Here is a 14166-nt window from a genome sequence, read left to right as displayed (position 1 = left end):
GAGATTGCAGTGACACAGTGATTCATTGATTTATTACAGTGACTCACAGAGGAGTTATAATAAGCCAGTGAGATTTTGCAGTGACTCAGTGATTCATTGATTCATTGCAGTGACTCACTGAGGTGTTATAGTAACTCAGTGAGATTTTGCAGTGACTCAGTGATTCATTGATTCATTGCAGTGACTCACTGAGGTGTTATAGTTACTCAGTGAGAGATTGCAGTGATTCAGTGAGTCACTGATTCATTGCAGTGACTCATTAAGGTGTTATAGTAACTCAGTGAGAGATTGCAGTGACGTAGTTGATTCATTGTTTAGTGCAGTGACTCACTGAGGTGTTATAGTAACTCAGTAAGAGATTGTAGTGACTCAGTGATTCGCTGATTTAGTGCAGTGACTCACTGGGGAGTTATAGTAACTCAGTGAGAGATTGCAGTGATTCAGTGAGTCACTGATTCATTGCAGTGACTCATTAAGGTTTTATAGTAACTCAGTGAGAGATTGCAGTGACGTAGTTGATTCATTGTTTAGTGCAGTGACTCACTGAGGTGTTACAGTAACTCAGTAAGAGATTGTAGTGACTCAGTGATTCACTGATTTAGTGCAGTGACTCACTGGGGAGTTATAGTAACTCAGTGAGAGATTGCACTGACTCAGTGAGTCACTAATTCATTGCAGTGACTCATTAAGGTGTTATAGTAACTCAGTGAGAGATTGCAGTGACTCAGTTGATTCACTGATTTAGTGCAGTCACTCACTGAGGTGTTATAGTAACTCAGTGAGAGATTGCAGTGACTCAGTGAGTCACTGATTCATTGCAGCGACTCATTAAGGTGTTATAGTAACTCAGTGAGAGATTGCAGTGACTCAGTTGATTCATTGTTTAGTGCAGTGACTCACTGAGGTGTTACAGTAACTCAGTAAGAGATTGTAGTGACTCAGTGATTCGCTGATTTAGTGCAGTGACTCACTGGGGAGTTATAGTAACTCAGTGAGAGATTGCAGTGAGAAGCTATGAGACTCACTGTGGTAGTACAGTGACTCAGGGAGTTATTAAATAGACTCTGTGAGATATTTCATTAACTCAGTGAGACATTGCTCAAAGAGTCACTACAATAGCTCACTGAATCAGTGAGTCATTACAGTGATTCAGTGAGCTACTGTAGTGACTCTTTGAGTTATTGTGCTGCATTACAGCGGCTCAGTGACTCAGTAAGGTATTGTAAAATCAGGTTAGAGACACACAGATACTGTACAAACTCTGTTACGCCATTAGTCAGTAAATAGCTCTACACACATAAACACAATTGATGTCTATCTTGAGGTCGAGTCTTTGCTGAGCTAATCTCTCGGCCGAGTTCATCCAGGTGCTCATGAATATTCAGATGAGGGGAGACTAGAGAGACTGACCCAGTGTTTAAAGACACGTGCGTGTGTTTGTGCATGTGGGTGTGTGTGTGTACTATACCGTCTTTCTCGGTCTCTGTTTTTGTCCCACTCTAGCTCTCAAACGACATGCTGTCTGTCTTTCTCTCTCCATCTTTTTCTCTCTTTCCCTGTTTCTGCCCTTAGCTCAGTCTTTGTCTCTGCTAGGCCATGGATTTTTTGGAATCTGTCAAAAAAAAAAAAATTTCTATGCATTGCTAATATGTGTGTATGCAGGCAGAGATCGATATTAAAGTGAAAGGTGTATTTTGTGTTAGCAGCACACACACTCACACTGAGCTGCACTTTTTGAATGCAGCCTCACGACTGCAATTAGATTCTGTTTCGTTCGTTCTTAAAACCAGAGTGAATGAGTGAAGCAGCAGAAAGACAGTCTCCTACTGGCTGATGCACGTAAACGTCAAAAGTCTGACTCTTCAACACTTTTTAACGTGTGATGGAGCGTAATTTTACTCATCAGCATGCGTCATTGTGAGCCGTCCATCAACCCATCGTTCTGACTAAATACAAAAAAGTCCTTGTGAATGCAGACTTAGGTCCTGTTTCTTCCCTGTCTATCGCTCTATCTCCTGTTTCTTCCCTGTCTATCGCTCTATCACTATCTCTCACTCGCTCTCTCTAAAAATTCAGTTAAAATTCATTTCAATTATGTTTCTGTCTCTCTATCATTCTGTCTTTCTCTCTCTATCACTCTGTCTCTCTGTCCACCTGTCACTCTCTGTCTTTCTCTCTCTATTACTGTCTCTCTCTCTTTCACTATCACTCTGTCTGTTTCTATCATTCTGTCTCTCACTTTTTCTCTGTCTGTCATTCTCTGTCTTCTGTCTCTCTTTCTCTATTATTGTGTCTCACTCTGTCTCTCTCTCTATGCCAATCTGCCTCTTCTATCACTTCCTGTCTCTCTCTGTCTCTCTATCATTCTGTCACTCTCTCTATATATAACTGTATCTCACCATTACAATCTCTCTCTCTCTCTCACACACACACATACATACATACACACACACACACACACACACACACACACACACATACATACATACATACACACACACACACACACCACTCTGCACTGTTAACTATGCATGATGAGCCCAAGCTCGTGGAGTGTGTGGAGGAAGAAGGGTGGAAGAACGGATGAATAATTGATTGGCGTTTCGCAGGGTGTCCCTCAGGCGTGCTGTGTGGCATTGTGGGTAATTTTCTGGGGTTTGGAATAAGCCTCTCTTCATCCTTTAACTTCTCCATGGTGACCAAGGCCAGTTCCGATGACCACACACACACTCTCTCTCTCTCTCATACACACACACACACACATTTGGCTGATTTTAATCAGACAATATTTAAAGAACTGAATAAAACTGCACTGGAGTTTAAGTTATAATTGGTGTGCACACACACACACACACACACACACAGTGACAAGTTGCAAGGAGCAGGACTGTGATTTAACTGAAGTGGATGCATGTGATTGATGAAGTGTGTGCGTGAATGTGACTGAAGAAGTGTGTGTGTGTGTGTGTGTGTGTGTGTTTGTGTGAAAATGAAATAAATGAAAAGGGTCTCAAACTGACATCACATCGGTGTACATCAGAACAATACTTAACATACCATAACATAATTAGCGTTATTAAATATAATTAGCATAATTGACCAGCTCATTAGACTAATTAGGAGCCATATCATAACACACACACACACACACACACACACACACACACACAGAGTGTCCAAATTGATAATCTTCCAAATGCTGAGAGAAGGCTTTAGTCCAGTGTGTGTGTGTGTGTGTGTGTGTGTGTGTACCCAGCTGCACCCCAGTAGGGCAGATCAGAATGGAATAAAAAAAATTCCTCCAGGCTTCCTTTACATACACACACACACACACACACACACACACACACACAGGAGTCCAGGCGGCCAGTGCACATATCTGAGTGGGAGAATAGCGTATATCTCTTTTTAGTCTCCCTCCTTCTGGAGGTCTTTCTACAAAAGACTGAAAACATACACACACACACACACACACACACTGTCTTATTATCCTTGTGATCACCTTCCATTTACATAATTATTAAAGCAGCTAATTAATGCTATGCAGCACTTAAATCTAACCCTAACCTTAAACCTCAATACCCAAAAGGTTTCCTTTTTTAACAAAACATTAAAAAAAAAAAAAAAAAAAATCAGCCAAATGTCCCCACAAGGTTAAAACTGTCGGATGTTTCTATCCTCATGGGGACATTTTGTCCCAACCAAGATACAAAAACATACACACAGGAAATTATTTTTATATAACAAGTATACAATATGTGTGTGTGTGTGTGTGTTCAGTCTTTTTCAGGTGGCCACACTGTGAGATCAGACCGATATCGTGACCGGGCATCCGTCTGAAAAGGGGGCCGCTGTACGTCACCTCAGTGCCCGAGGTTGTGAGTGCTTGCGTGGCGAATCACCAGAGAATGTCGCTGTATATTTAGAAAGAACAGACTCACAGCGCCTGAGGGCTCATACAGTCCAGTCACATCCCATTCAGGAGTGTGTGTGTGTGTGTGTGTTGCTGCATTTGAACTCATAACTTGGTAATTCTGTTCTCTGACTAGGAAAAAACAGACCAGACCAACTAGGACGGTCTCCTCAACTCCGAGTTCAGCAAGTGAAGTCAAATCAATATGGCTGCTCACAGCGTCAACAGAAGCAAAGCAGCAATTCTTTAATCTTTCTTTTAAATGAGTTATAATGTATATACAAGTATCTGCTTTAGATCAATTAACATACAGTCATATTCACTTGTTAAATCTGTAACACTGACTCTACAGATTAATGTTTTGAGGAGGAAAATATACATCACTCATCACAGTTAGCTGGCTAGCTTTGTAGCTCGAACACACCGAGGTCGGAAATGACATAATTCAGAGTTTTGACTTCCCACTTTAATATTTCAGTACATGTGTGTGTACCAGTGTTGTAATTCAGTAGAACCAGCTAGCTTAACTGATTGATAGCTAGCTTAACTGACTGATAGCTAGCTTAACTGACTGATAGCTAGCATAACTGACTGATTAATAAACCAGTTAGTAGATTTTAATGCAAGTTTTCTGAATTTCTACTTTATTTGTTTGTTTTCTCATTGTCAAATGGGGTACTCAGAATTAGAATTAGATGTAAAATATTGACGAAAAGGAAAGAAAGTCTCTAACAATGTTAATAATGTTAATCAACAAACAATAGTCATGTATAGCAGCAAACTTAACACGTTTAGGAACATCTTCAGGGATGAACTAGCAAGCGACAGTGAATAAACAAATGTCCCATGAGTAGAATACTAAGGCTATAATTTACTGAAATTTCCCCTTGTTTAAAACATTAACAAGCTTGTGTGGGGAAATGAATATGTCAAAATGGCAGATATTAAATTTGTGTAGGTCAAAGTGTCAGTATCTCAAAATAATGAGATCTTGAAATTCTGTTTTAACATTACTGAGATAAAGTTGGCTTCCATTTTTAAACAGAATACACACTCCTTTTTTGCATTCATGTCATATTTCGAACATTTTATTTGTATCTCATTATCTTTAATCAGTCTTGCATATGGCAGGTCTTACTCTCCTGGGAGTTTATTTAAGATCCAAGCTCTCCACAGCTATCAAGAGCAGTTGGCACATGGAAAACATCTTCCTTCTTGTTAATGAGGCTGGTCATGAAATTGAATGGGAGGTTTAAACATTCTACCAATCAGTAACGCAGTATAGTTGAGCCTTATAGCACGGGGTATCCTTGTAGGCATAAAACTATTAGAGGAATGGACACACTCATTGAAAGACAGACAGGCAACAACATTCTTGCGATCTACTCAAGTCAGGAATTTCAAGTCTGGTTTATACTTGATGCATGACTTTGCATGCATGTGCAGAATGCATAACTACATGTACATCTCAAGGATTACAAATCAAAACCAAAGCTTCCAAAAGGGGGAGCCAAAACGTCCCTGTCCGTCAGGTTTCCAAGTTGAACTGTAATATTTTTTTTTTGCAATTTCACGCACAGCGCCATTAAACACACCTTAAACAGTCGTTTAATAGTCGTTAATACCTCCTGCCGTCATCGTGATTGTCGTCATAGGCCGCGTCTCAAATTGAAAACTCTGACTTTACATCCAAAGGTATTTACTAATCTAGAAAATCCAGAAGGCTGGTACTCAACACAGATCTTTTGGTAGGCTTGAAGACTACATGAGAGGTTTTTTAAAATCATACACTAACTGTAATAGGAAAACTGATTAGTGTAAGTACTCAATAACTGTGTAGAATAGTACATACGTATGCAATTTGAGACACAAAGCTAGTTTGTTTAGTCAGTTATGGACACAGTGTCACATGGTGCTATATATACCCCCAACTATTTATGTTGATATTTCATAGCATTAATTTCTGAGAGTGTATATAAATGACACTCCTAGCGACTGCAGAATCTGCCATTATGGTTCTGTCATTTGTCCCTTTGTGTAATTTTTTAAAATTTGATTGGACAATGTTTGCTTATTCTAGTTACTTCTATATTCTCCTGGAAAAACATTTTGAAAAATGAAGGTTTGAGAAAATAATCCACCTTGTTTATGTTTATCTCACCTGAGCTAATTTATAAGGACAATCTTGTTCTCAATATAATTAGGACCCTTCAGCGTGCTCTTGTACACAAAGTTGGAAGCACACAATTGTATAGAATGTCATTGTGTGCTGTAGCTTTACAGTTTCCCTTCACTGGAACTAAGAGGCTCAAACCTGTTCCAGCATGACAATGCCCCTGTGCACAAAGCGAGCTCCATGAAGACATGGTGTGTGAAGGTTGGAGTGGAAGAACTCGAGTGTCCTGCACAGAGCCCTGACCTCAACCCCACTGAACACCTTTGGGAAGAACTGGAACACCGACTGAACCCCAGACCTCCTCGACATCCCAACATCAGCGCCTGACCTCACTAATGCTCTTGTAGCTGAATGAACACAAAAATCTAGAGGAAAGCCTTCCCAGAAGAGTGGAGCTTATTATAGCAGCAAAGGGGCAATAAATCTGACATGGGATGTTCAACAAGCACATGTGGGTCTGATGGTAGGTCCAGATTTGGTGTTGGAAGGAGAAAGCAACACAACTACAGTCACAGGTTCTTCCTGATGTTGAAAACATACAATTAGTACATAATTAAAGCTCTCTGTGGCCATTAGGAGTCCTAGGATTTCCACACCTCTTGCTGTGAGAACATTATTTGAGGTATTTATTCGAGTCATGTCTGCTAAGCTGAGTAGATTCATACTGACCAAGCACACAAGTGGATTGCTTGTGTGAGGCCATCCATCTTGTTTGACACATTGGCTGCAGGTTGCTGGCTGATTGTGTTGTTGGAATGTTCTTGATTTTAGTTTTGTACTTGAGTGATAATACACACAAGCAGCCAAGCTTATGGAGCCAATCCAGAGGATTAGATATCAGTGATGCAGTCTGGGTAACCACATTAAAACAGTGCAGACCACAGTGTACACACAAAGCCAGCGACTGCACCTTGTGCACATTTACTGATTTAGAATCTTCTCTTCTCCATTATAAACTTTTCCACGCAAATTAGATGGAAGCAGATTCAAGCCCATTAAGAAATGTGGCATCCTTTGCGAGATTTAGATTTTCGCCCGTTGTCCAGGACACTTTGAACAATCCAAAGAACGGCTTCTTGAAGTCAACGTTGACAAAACTAGCTTCTAGTCATATGACTTGTAGCTCAGTTCCCTCTAGGGTTGTAACACTGCCATGATCTGTATCTGGATTTGTTTACGGATCCAAACGTATTTCAATCAGAAGTGGGCGTGGTCTAGACTGGAAGGGTTTTCCTTTTTCTTTCCCAAATCAGGGAACTGTTGTTTGTATTAGACAACAGTGCCATCCTAATAATATTTTAAAACCTCACAAAAGCAAAAAACAAATACTTGCAAGCTTTCTTGCAAGCTTAAGAAAAAAAAAATAGCACGCCTCCTATTTGTATTCGTTTAGAACATATTATCTGTTCACTCCAAATAATGTATTCGTATTCGGTTACATCCTTAATGTCCTCTATGTCCTGTGCCTTATCAGTAATTATAAAATACTGGAACAGAGGTAGTATGTGAGTTGGACTAATAATTGGTCTTAGCTAATAGATTTAGAATTTCATTTCGGAATTGGCAAGATGGATGTGTAGCATGGGCACTTCACAGCTCCATGGTTCCTGGCTTGAGCCTAATCTTTGGTTACTGTCTATGCAGCATTTCGCACGTTATCCCTGTGTTTGTGTGGGTTTCCCCTGGGCTTCCATCCACCTCCCTAAAACATGCCAGTATGTGGATTGGCTACACTAACGTTCCCTCTGAGGAGTGAATACGTGTGAATGTGTGTTTGCGATGGCCTGGGTGTATCCAGGGTGTATTCCTGCTTCCTGCCCAGTCTTCCCAGGATAAGCTCCAGTTCCATAGCGATACTAACCAGGATAAAGTGAAGACGAATGAATGAACACAAGAAATCATGCTTTCGTGTTGACAATCAATTCCCTAGAGCACTGGGAATTGTACAGTGCCCACTAATCTTCATGATACACCATTTCACCTTCTTGAGCCATTGGGTCTTTTTTTATGTAGTTACAGCAAAGTGCAAATGTTTCAGCATGATCTGAATATTTTAAAATGGCTTTGTAGAAAATGCAGATCTGCATATTTGGCTTGATTTCTTTTTGTGCCCAAATGCTTGCATGCAGAAAAAAAAAACAATGGATTCCATTTACATTTTGACTGTAATGGAGAACAATGAAATTCCCAGTACTGTTTTTTTTCCTGGAATCACAATGTCTGCCTGTTAAATGTCTCTTCTGTTTGACGTAGCTCGGTTCTGCTTTCCTGCCTGACTTCTGTGTCATCTGTAGAAAGAGGTCCCTCAACTCTTTCTTCATTTCGCATCTACCATGACATCGGGTACAAAAGAAACATCAGGAATAGGTATTTTTCTTTTTTGAACTGACTTCAAGGTCTTCACTATCCAGTATATCATTAATAAATTTTCAAATATCTTCGCTGTATCAAAGTATTTTGAATAATGTTGGAATGTGAATTTGCTAAAAGTAGAAGAAAAATATATAAAAAATGAAATCTATACTATAGCTCTGAATTTATTGTATTCATAAATTCATCAGTTTTGGTGGAAATTTGTTGTAGCCTCCTCCAAAGCTGTAAAATCTGTGAATTTTTATCTGTCTACAGTTTAACATTTAATGTTGTGCAACTTTAAACAATTTTTTTTTCCTGTAATCATTTATGCTAGTGCACCTATAAACAGTCATTCCTTCACCGGTCTCCCTTTCTTTTTTCTCTTTCTTCAAGTTAATGAGTCAAAAAAAAAAAAACACAGCTTGTCATTTTTACCAAGAAACATTTTTAATCACATCCTCGGTTTTATTCTTTTACTCCGCCATGTTAGCACGGCATCCAGTATTCACACCTCTTTCTCTCATTGTCTCTCACTGTCTTTCTCTCCGTCTTTACTTAGTTTACAGATAAAAGTGAAAATGCTGCAAAATTCCATGTAGTAATTTGTGAGAAATGTGTGTGTTTGCTTGAAGTTGGTGAGAGCTGAAAGATGGCTGAATGTTATTGAAAGATGTAATCTTGTAAATGGAACTCTAAAACATTCAGCATAGCTTTCAGCGCCATCATATACACACACACACACACACACACCTGCAATGTTAATGTTACTTTGGGTGTACCGAGATGCTGGAAGAGTGGTGTGTGTGTGTGTGTGAGAGAGAGAGTGTCGGAAGAAAGGATAGCGAGAGAGCGAGAGAGAGAGAGAGAGAGAGAGAGAGAGAGCAAGTAAAGTACTGCTATTTCTCACAGGTTTTATTTCTCTCCATCTTTTTTTTTTTTTTTTTTAAGAGCACAGCTGAAAGTGCTTAAAGTACAGACTCTGTTCACACTTTGTTTCCATGAGAACTTTAGTGAGAGGTGCACTATGGATTTTTTAAAAATAGTATTAAACACACAGAGAGTGGTCACATGATCAATTCTGTTGACAACCTGCACTGTTACCGAAACGGGAATCGTCTGCACTTGTGAAGTGACTGATAGCCTGATTGCAGATTGCAACAACTGACATGTGCCAAATTATACGCCTTAAAAAAGATGTTCAGTAGCTTTCAAACGAAATCAGCCCTGTGTCTCTGCGCTCTACACTGTCCCAGAGAGAGGCTGTAGAATTTGGGCATTTTAGCCGACTTTGGAGCGCTATTTCCAGCTAAAATGACACCTCAGGAGCTGCTACGGAGATCATTAAATTTCAATCGATCGTTCTCAAAATCCCCAGGTCAGAGACTCAGTTTATTCAATCGATCAAATTTTGTGGAGAACCAGCCCATGCCTGACCTCAGAGCGATCTCCTGGGTTTGCCCTCTCGCCTCACCCTCATTGTAAACAAATGCTTGTGGACCAGTTCTCAGCAGTAGCTCCCACTCCCAGTGCTAGTTTGAAGCTGTTATAATGTATATAGTCATACAGACAATAAAAATATGCGTATACAATTTTTACGTAGTGCGTACACTGCCAGCTGTCGATTCTACGCATACTGGCGTAGGTTATTGTTTCCCAATTTGGACACCATACTGATAACACAATATTGATAGGCACAACAGACAACTGTGCGAGTGTGCTCACTCTAGAGTTTAACTCTATGGGGGCGTTACGACAGCTGACCAATCAGCAGCTTCGCTGGCCAAAAGCTATTCAATTTAATTGGGAGACAAACACAGGACAGTAGATTTTTTTGCTACTGCTTGAGTGAAATCCAGGACTTGAGTGAAAGTAGAGATATCTCTGGTAATCATTTCATCTCATAAATAGATCAGTACTGTTTTTTTTAAAGCACAGTCGAGCTGGAATGCGTGTTATTGGATGCCACTGTAAATAAACAGCTAGCTTTCTCAGCCGATTAAGAAGTGCGCGGGACTACGATTGTTTTGCTTTGACGTGAAAGTAGGTCGTATTCAGATAGTTTTTGCTAATCCAGTTTTCTCCTATTTCTTCAAAGCGAGCTTGAGGTAATATTAAGTCCATTAGTCCATTTTCGTTTATATTTCTACGTTTACGTAAAATCGTTCTCACGCTTTCAGAGCTGACATTTAGTGTTTGGAGGTGATCTCTAGTCAGATAATTACTAATTAAAAATTAATTATTAAATTAATAATTAAAAATTGTAAAAATTAAAGAAGGTAAAACTTGTGTTTTAGAAGATTGAATGGAATTCATAGACTATAATATAGAGAAAGTTTTTATTATTATTATTATTATCTATGGTCACATGGGCATTAAATCACGTCATATTATACTTTCTAAACCCACTGATCTCAACTCGTGACCAAAGAATTCTTTTACAATGTGAGATATCTATCTGTGACAGCGAAGTATAAAGCTGGCTTAACGCATTTCAGGTTATTTGGCGTAGATTAACAGAAATATTTCCCCTGCCACATCTTCCTCAACTGGCTGATGTTCATTTGTTTCCGTGTTCATCATTATAATGTTGATAGAATCCCTGTAAAATGCGGGATTGGCATTTCATCACCAGGGTTTTCATCTTATCAATGACAAAAATATAAAAGGGCAACTTTAATTCTATGTGGAATATTGGTTTCGTAATAATATTACAGAGATGGATCAATTATTTAAAAAAGGATGGATTTTTATTTTCATATAATATCCCAGAAATCACCTACAGATTATTTTGAATACTTTCATTGCCCTGGAATCTGTTAAATCTTGGAATCATTCAATCAATGACTTCAGAGAATCTATCTAATCCATCTAGCTAATTTTAGATATAATACTATATTAGTGTTATACTATAATACTAATGAAAATCTTAATGTATTATGGAAATGTATTGTTTAGTCTCTTAAAAATGGATACAGATACAGTATGTACAGATAATTAGGAATAATAATTCCTGAATCCTTGATCTGTAAATGCCAATTTCAAGATAAGCCTGGTAAACTAGTAAGACTTTTTAATTTTTACATTTTAACTCTGTTTAAAATTGTCGTATACGGAACTGGATTCCTGTCAGTGAAAAGCTATATTCTTTTCTTTCTTTCTTCTCCTCATTATTATTATTATTATTATTATTTTAGTAGTAGTAGTAGTATTTTATTTTTTGCTTTTAAGCATTCTTGTCATTAGGCTTGTGCGCTTTTTTTTTGTACGTTTACTTAAAGGATGTGCTGTGTCTTCAAAACCCTTTCATTTGTGGTCAGTTGATAGATGGTCTCTAAACCACATGTGGTAGCAAAAAATTGAAGTCAAGTCAAAATGGCAAACCCATTGATCATTTCGAGGCAGCAAACTGGGCTCTAAAAGTCCTTTTCTGTCAAATTAGCAGCACTTTACTGTGGTTTCTGGATACTGAATCTTTTTACTCAGAAATCAGAAACAAATATATGTTTTGTTTTTCCTAATAATGTATTTGAACAAGTGTGTTAGATTATATACAGATGAAGACAGACAGAAAGTCAGAGAGAGACAGACAGAGAGCTGGAGAGAGACTGACACAGACAGGCAGACAGACAGCTAAACAGAGAAAGACAGACAGTTAGAGAGAGAAAGACAGACAGTTAGAGAAAGACAGACAGGTAGAGACAGACAGGTAGAGACAGACAGACAGCTGGAAAGAGACAGACAGGTAGAGACAGACAGACAACTGGAAAGAGACAGACAGGTAAAGACAGACAGACAGCTGGAAAGAGACAGACAGGTAGAGACAGACAGACAACTGGAAAGAGACAGACAGGTAAAGACAGACAGACAGCTGGAAAGAGACAGACAGGTAGAGACAGACAGACAGCTGGAAAGAGACAGACAGGTAGAGACAGACAGACAGCTGGAAAGAGACAGACAGGTAAAGACAGACAGACAGCAGGAAAAAGACAGACAGGGAGAGACAGACAGACAGCTGGAAAGAGACAGACAGGGAGAGACAGACAGACAGCTGGAAAGAGACAGACAGGTAGAGACAGACAGACAGCTGGAAAGAGACAGACAGGTAGAGACAGACAGACAGCTGGAAAGAGACAGACAGGTAGAGACAGACAGACAGCTGGAAAGAGACAGACAGGTAAAGACAGACAGACAGCAGGAAAAAGACAGACAGGGAGAGACAGACAGACAGCTGGAAAGAGACGGACAGGTAGAGACAGACAGACAACTGGAAAGAGACAGACAGGTAAAGACAGACAGACAGCTGGAAAGAGACAGACAGGGAGAGACAGACAGACAGCTGGAAAGAGACAGACAGGGAGAGACAGACAGACAGCTGGAAAGAGACAGACAGGTAGAGACAGACAGACAGCTGGAAAGAGACAGACAGGTAGAGACAGACAGACAGCTGGAAAGAGACAGACAGGTAGAGACAGACAGACAGCTGATGAGATCTTGGATTTATTGTTCATGTCTAAAAGTTCACCAATCACTTCCTCATAACTGAATGATATTACATGAGCAAACTGCCTGTTATTATATGTAGCTAACATTCTCGCTCCGCCATCTTCACCAAAACACCACGCTCGTTGTCATGGATACAGTATAAAGCCGCGGTTCTGAAAATCAGTGATGTAAATCCAGGAGATCCCTAACTGTATTGCTTTTTGTCTTAAATCACATGACGATGGTGAAGATTACGATCAATTAGTATCAAGGTTGCTATGGTTACCGTTTCGCGATTGTCTGGTCACGTGAAACGAAAGGGGGTTCATTTTAAGTCAAAACCTAAAAACAAGTATAAATAATGCTGACTTTAATCTAACTACAACTGCAAGTGTTCAGGAATAAAAAGCTGAATGAATGAATCCGTGTGGTAAAGGGGTTCTTCAGTATACTTAAGTTTGCGCACCCCCGGTGTACGGAGCAGTGAGTTAGAAGTGTGAAGAGGTTTTGACCAGATCTACACTAGCGGTGTATAAAGAATGACTGCTGTCCAATCAGAAGCGAGTATTTCCTGTGAGTGTGTTGTAATAAAAGCAGAGGAAATATCAGCAGGAGTGTGAGAGCGGCAGCAGCCATCACTCTGTGTGTGTGTGTGTGAGCTGACTTTCCCCAAAGTGAATTTCAATGTACACACACTATAAATAATACCACATTAGGGCAACAGATGTGTGTGTGTGTGTGTGAGTGTGTGTATGTGTGAGAGTGTGTGTGAATCTAGAGGCACTTATATGGATTTAAAACTTTAACGTGCTACATTATCTCCACAATGCTAATTTATAAATACACTCATTAATTATACACCAGACTCAGCATGCACACTCTTATTATCACAGAATGTCCATCTCTCTCTCTCTCTCTCTCTCTTGCACACTCTCTAATTGAGCTCATATAGAGAGGGAATTAGATACAACAGAGAGAAAGGTACACAGCTGGAGAGAGGCAGATAGACAGGCAGACAGACAGCTGGAGAGAGACAGAGACTGCTGAAAAGAGAGACAGGCAGACACTCAGAGAAAGGCAGATAAAGACAGAGAGACAGACAGCTGGAGATAGAGAGACATAATGTCTGTACAGCCATACGGTCAGAAAAAGACAACCGAAGAGAGACAGACAGATACAGAGAGGCAGATACAGACAGACAGACAGACACAGACAGCCAACTGGAGAGACAGACAGATAA

This window comes from Pangasianodon hypophthalmus, chromosome 14 (genome assembly GCF_027358585.1).
Source record: "Pangasianodon hypophthalmus isolate fPanHyp1 chromosome 14, fPanHyp1.pri, whole genome shotgun sequence".
NCBI lineage: Eukaryota > Metazoa > Chordata > Actinopteri > Siluriformes > Pangasiidae > Pangasianodon > Pangasianodon hypophthalmus.
This window is presented reverse-complemented; position numbering follows the sequence as displayed.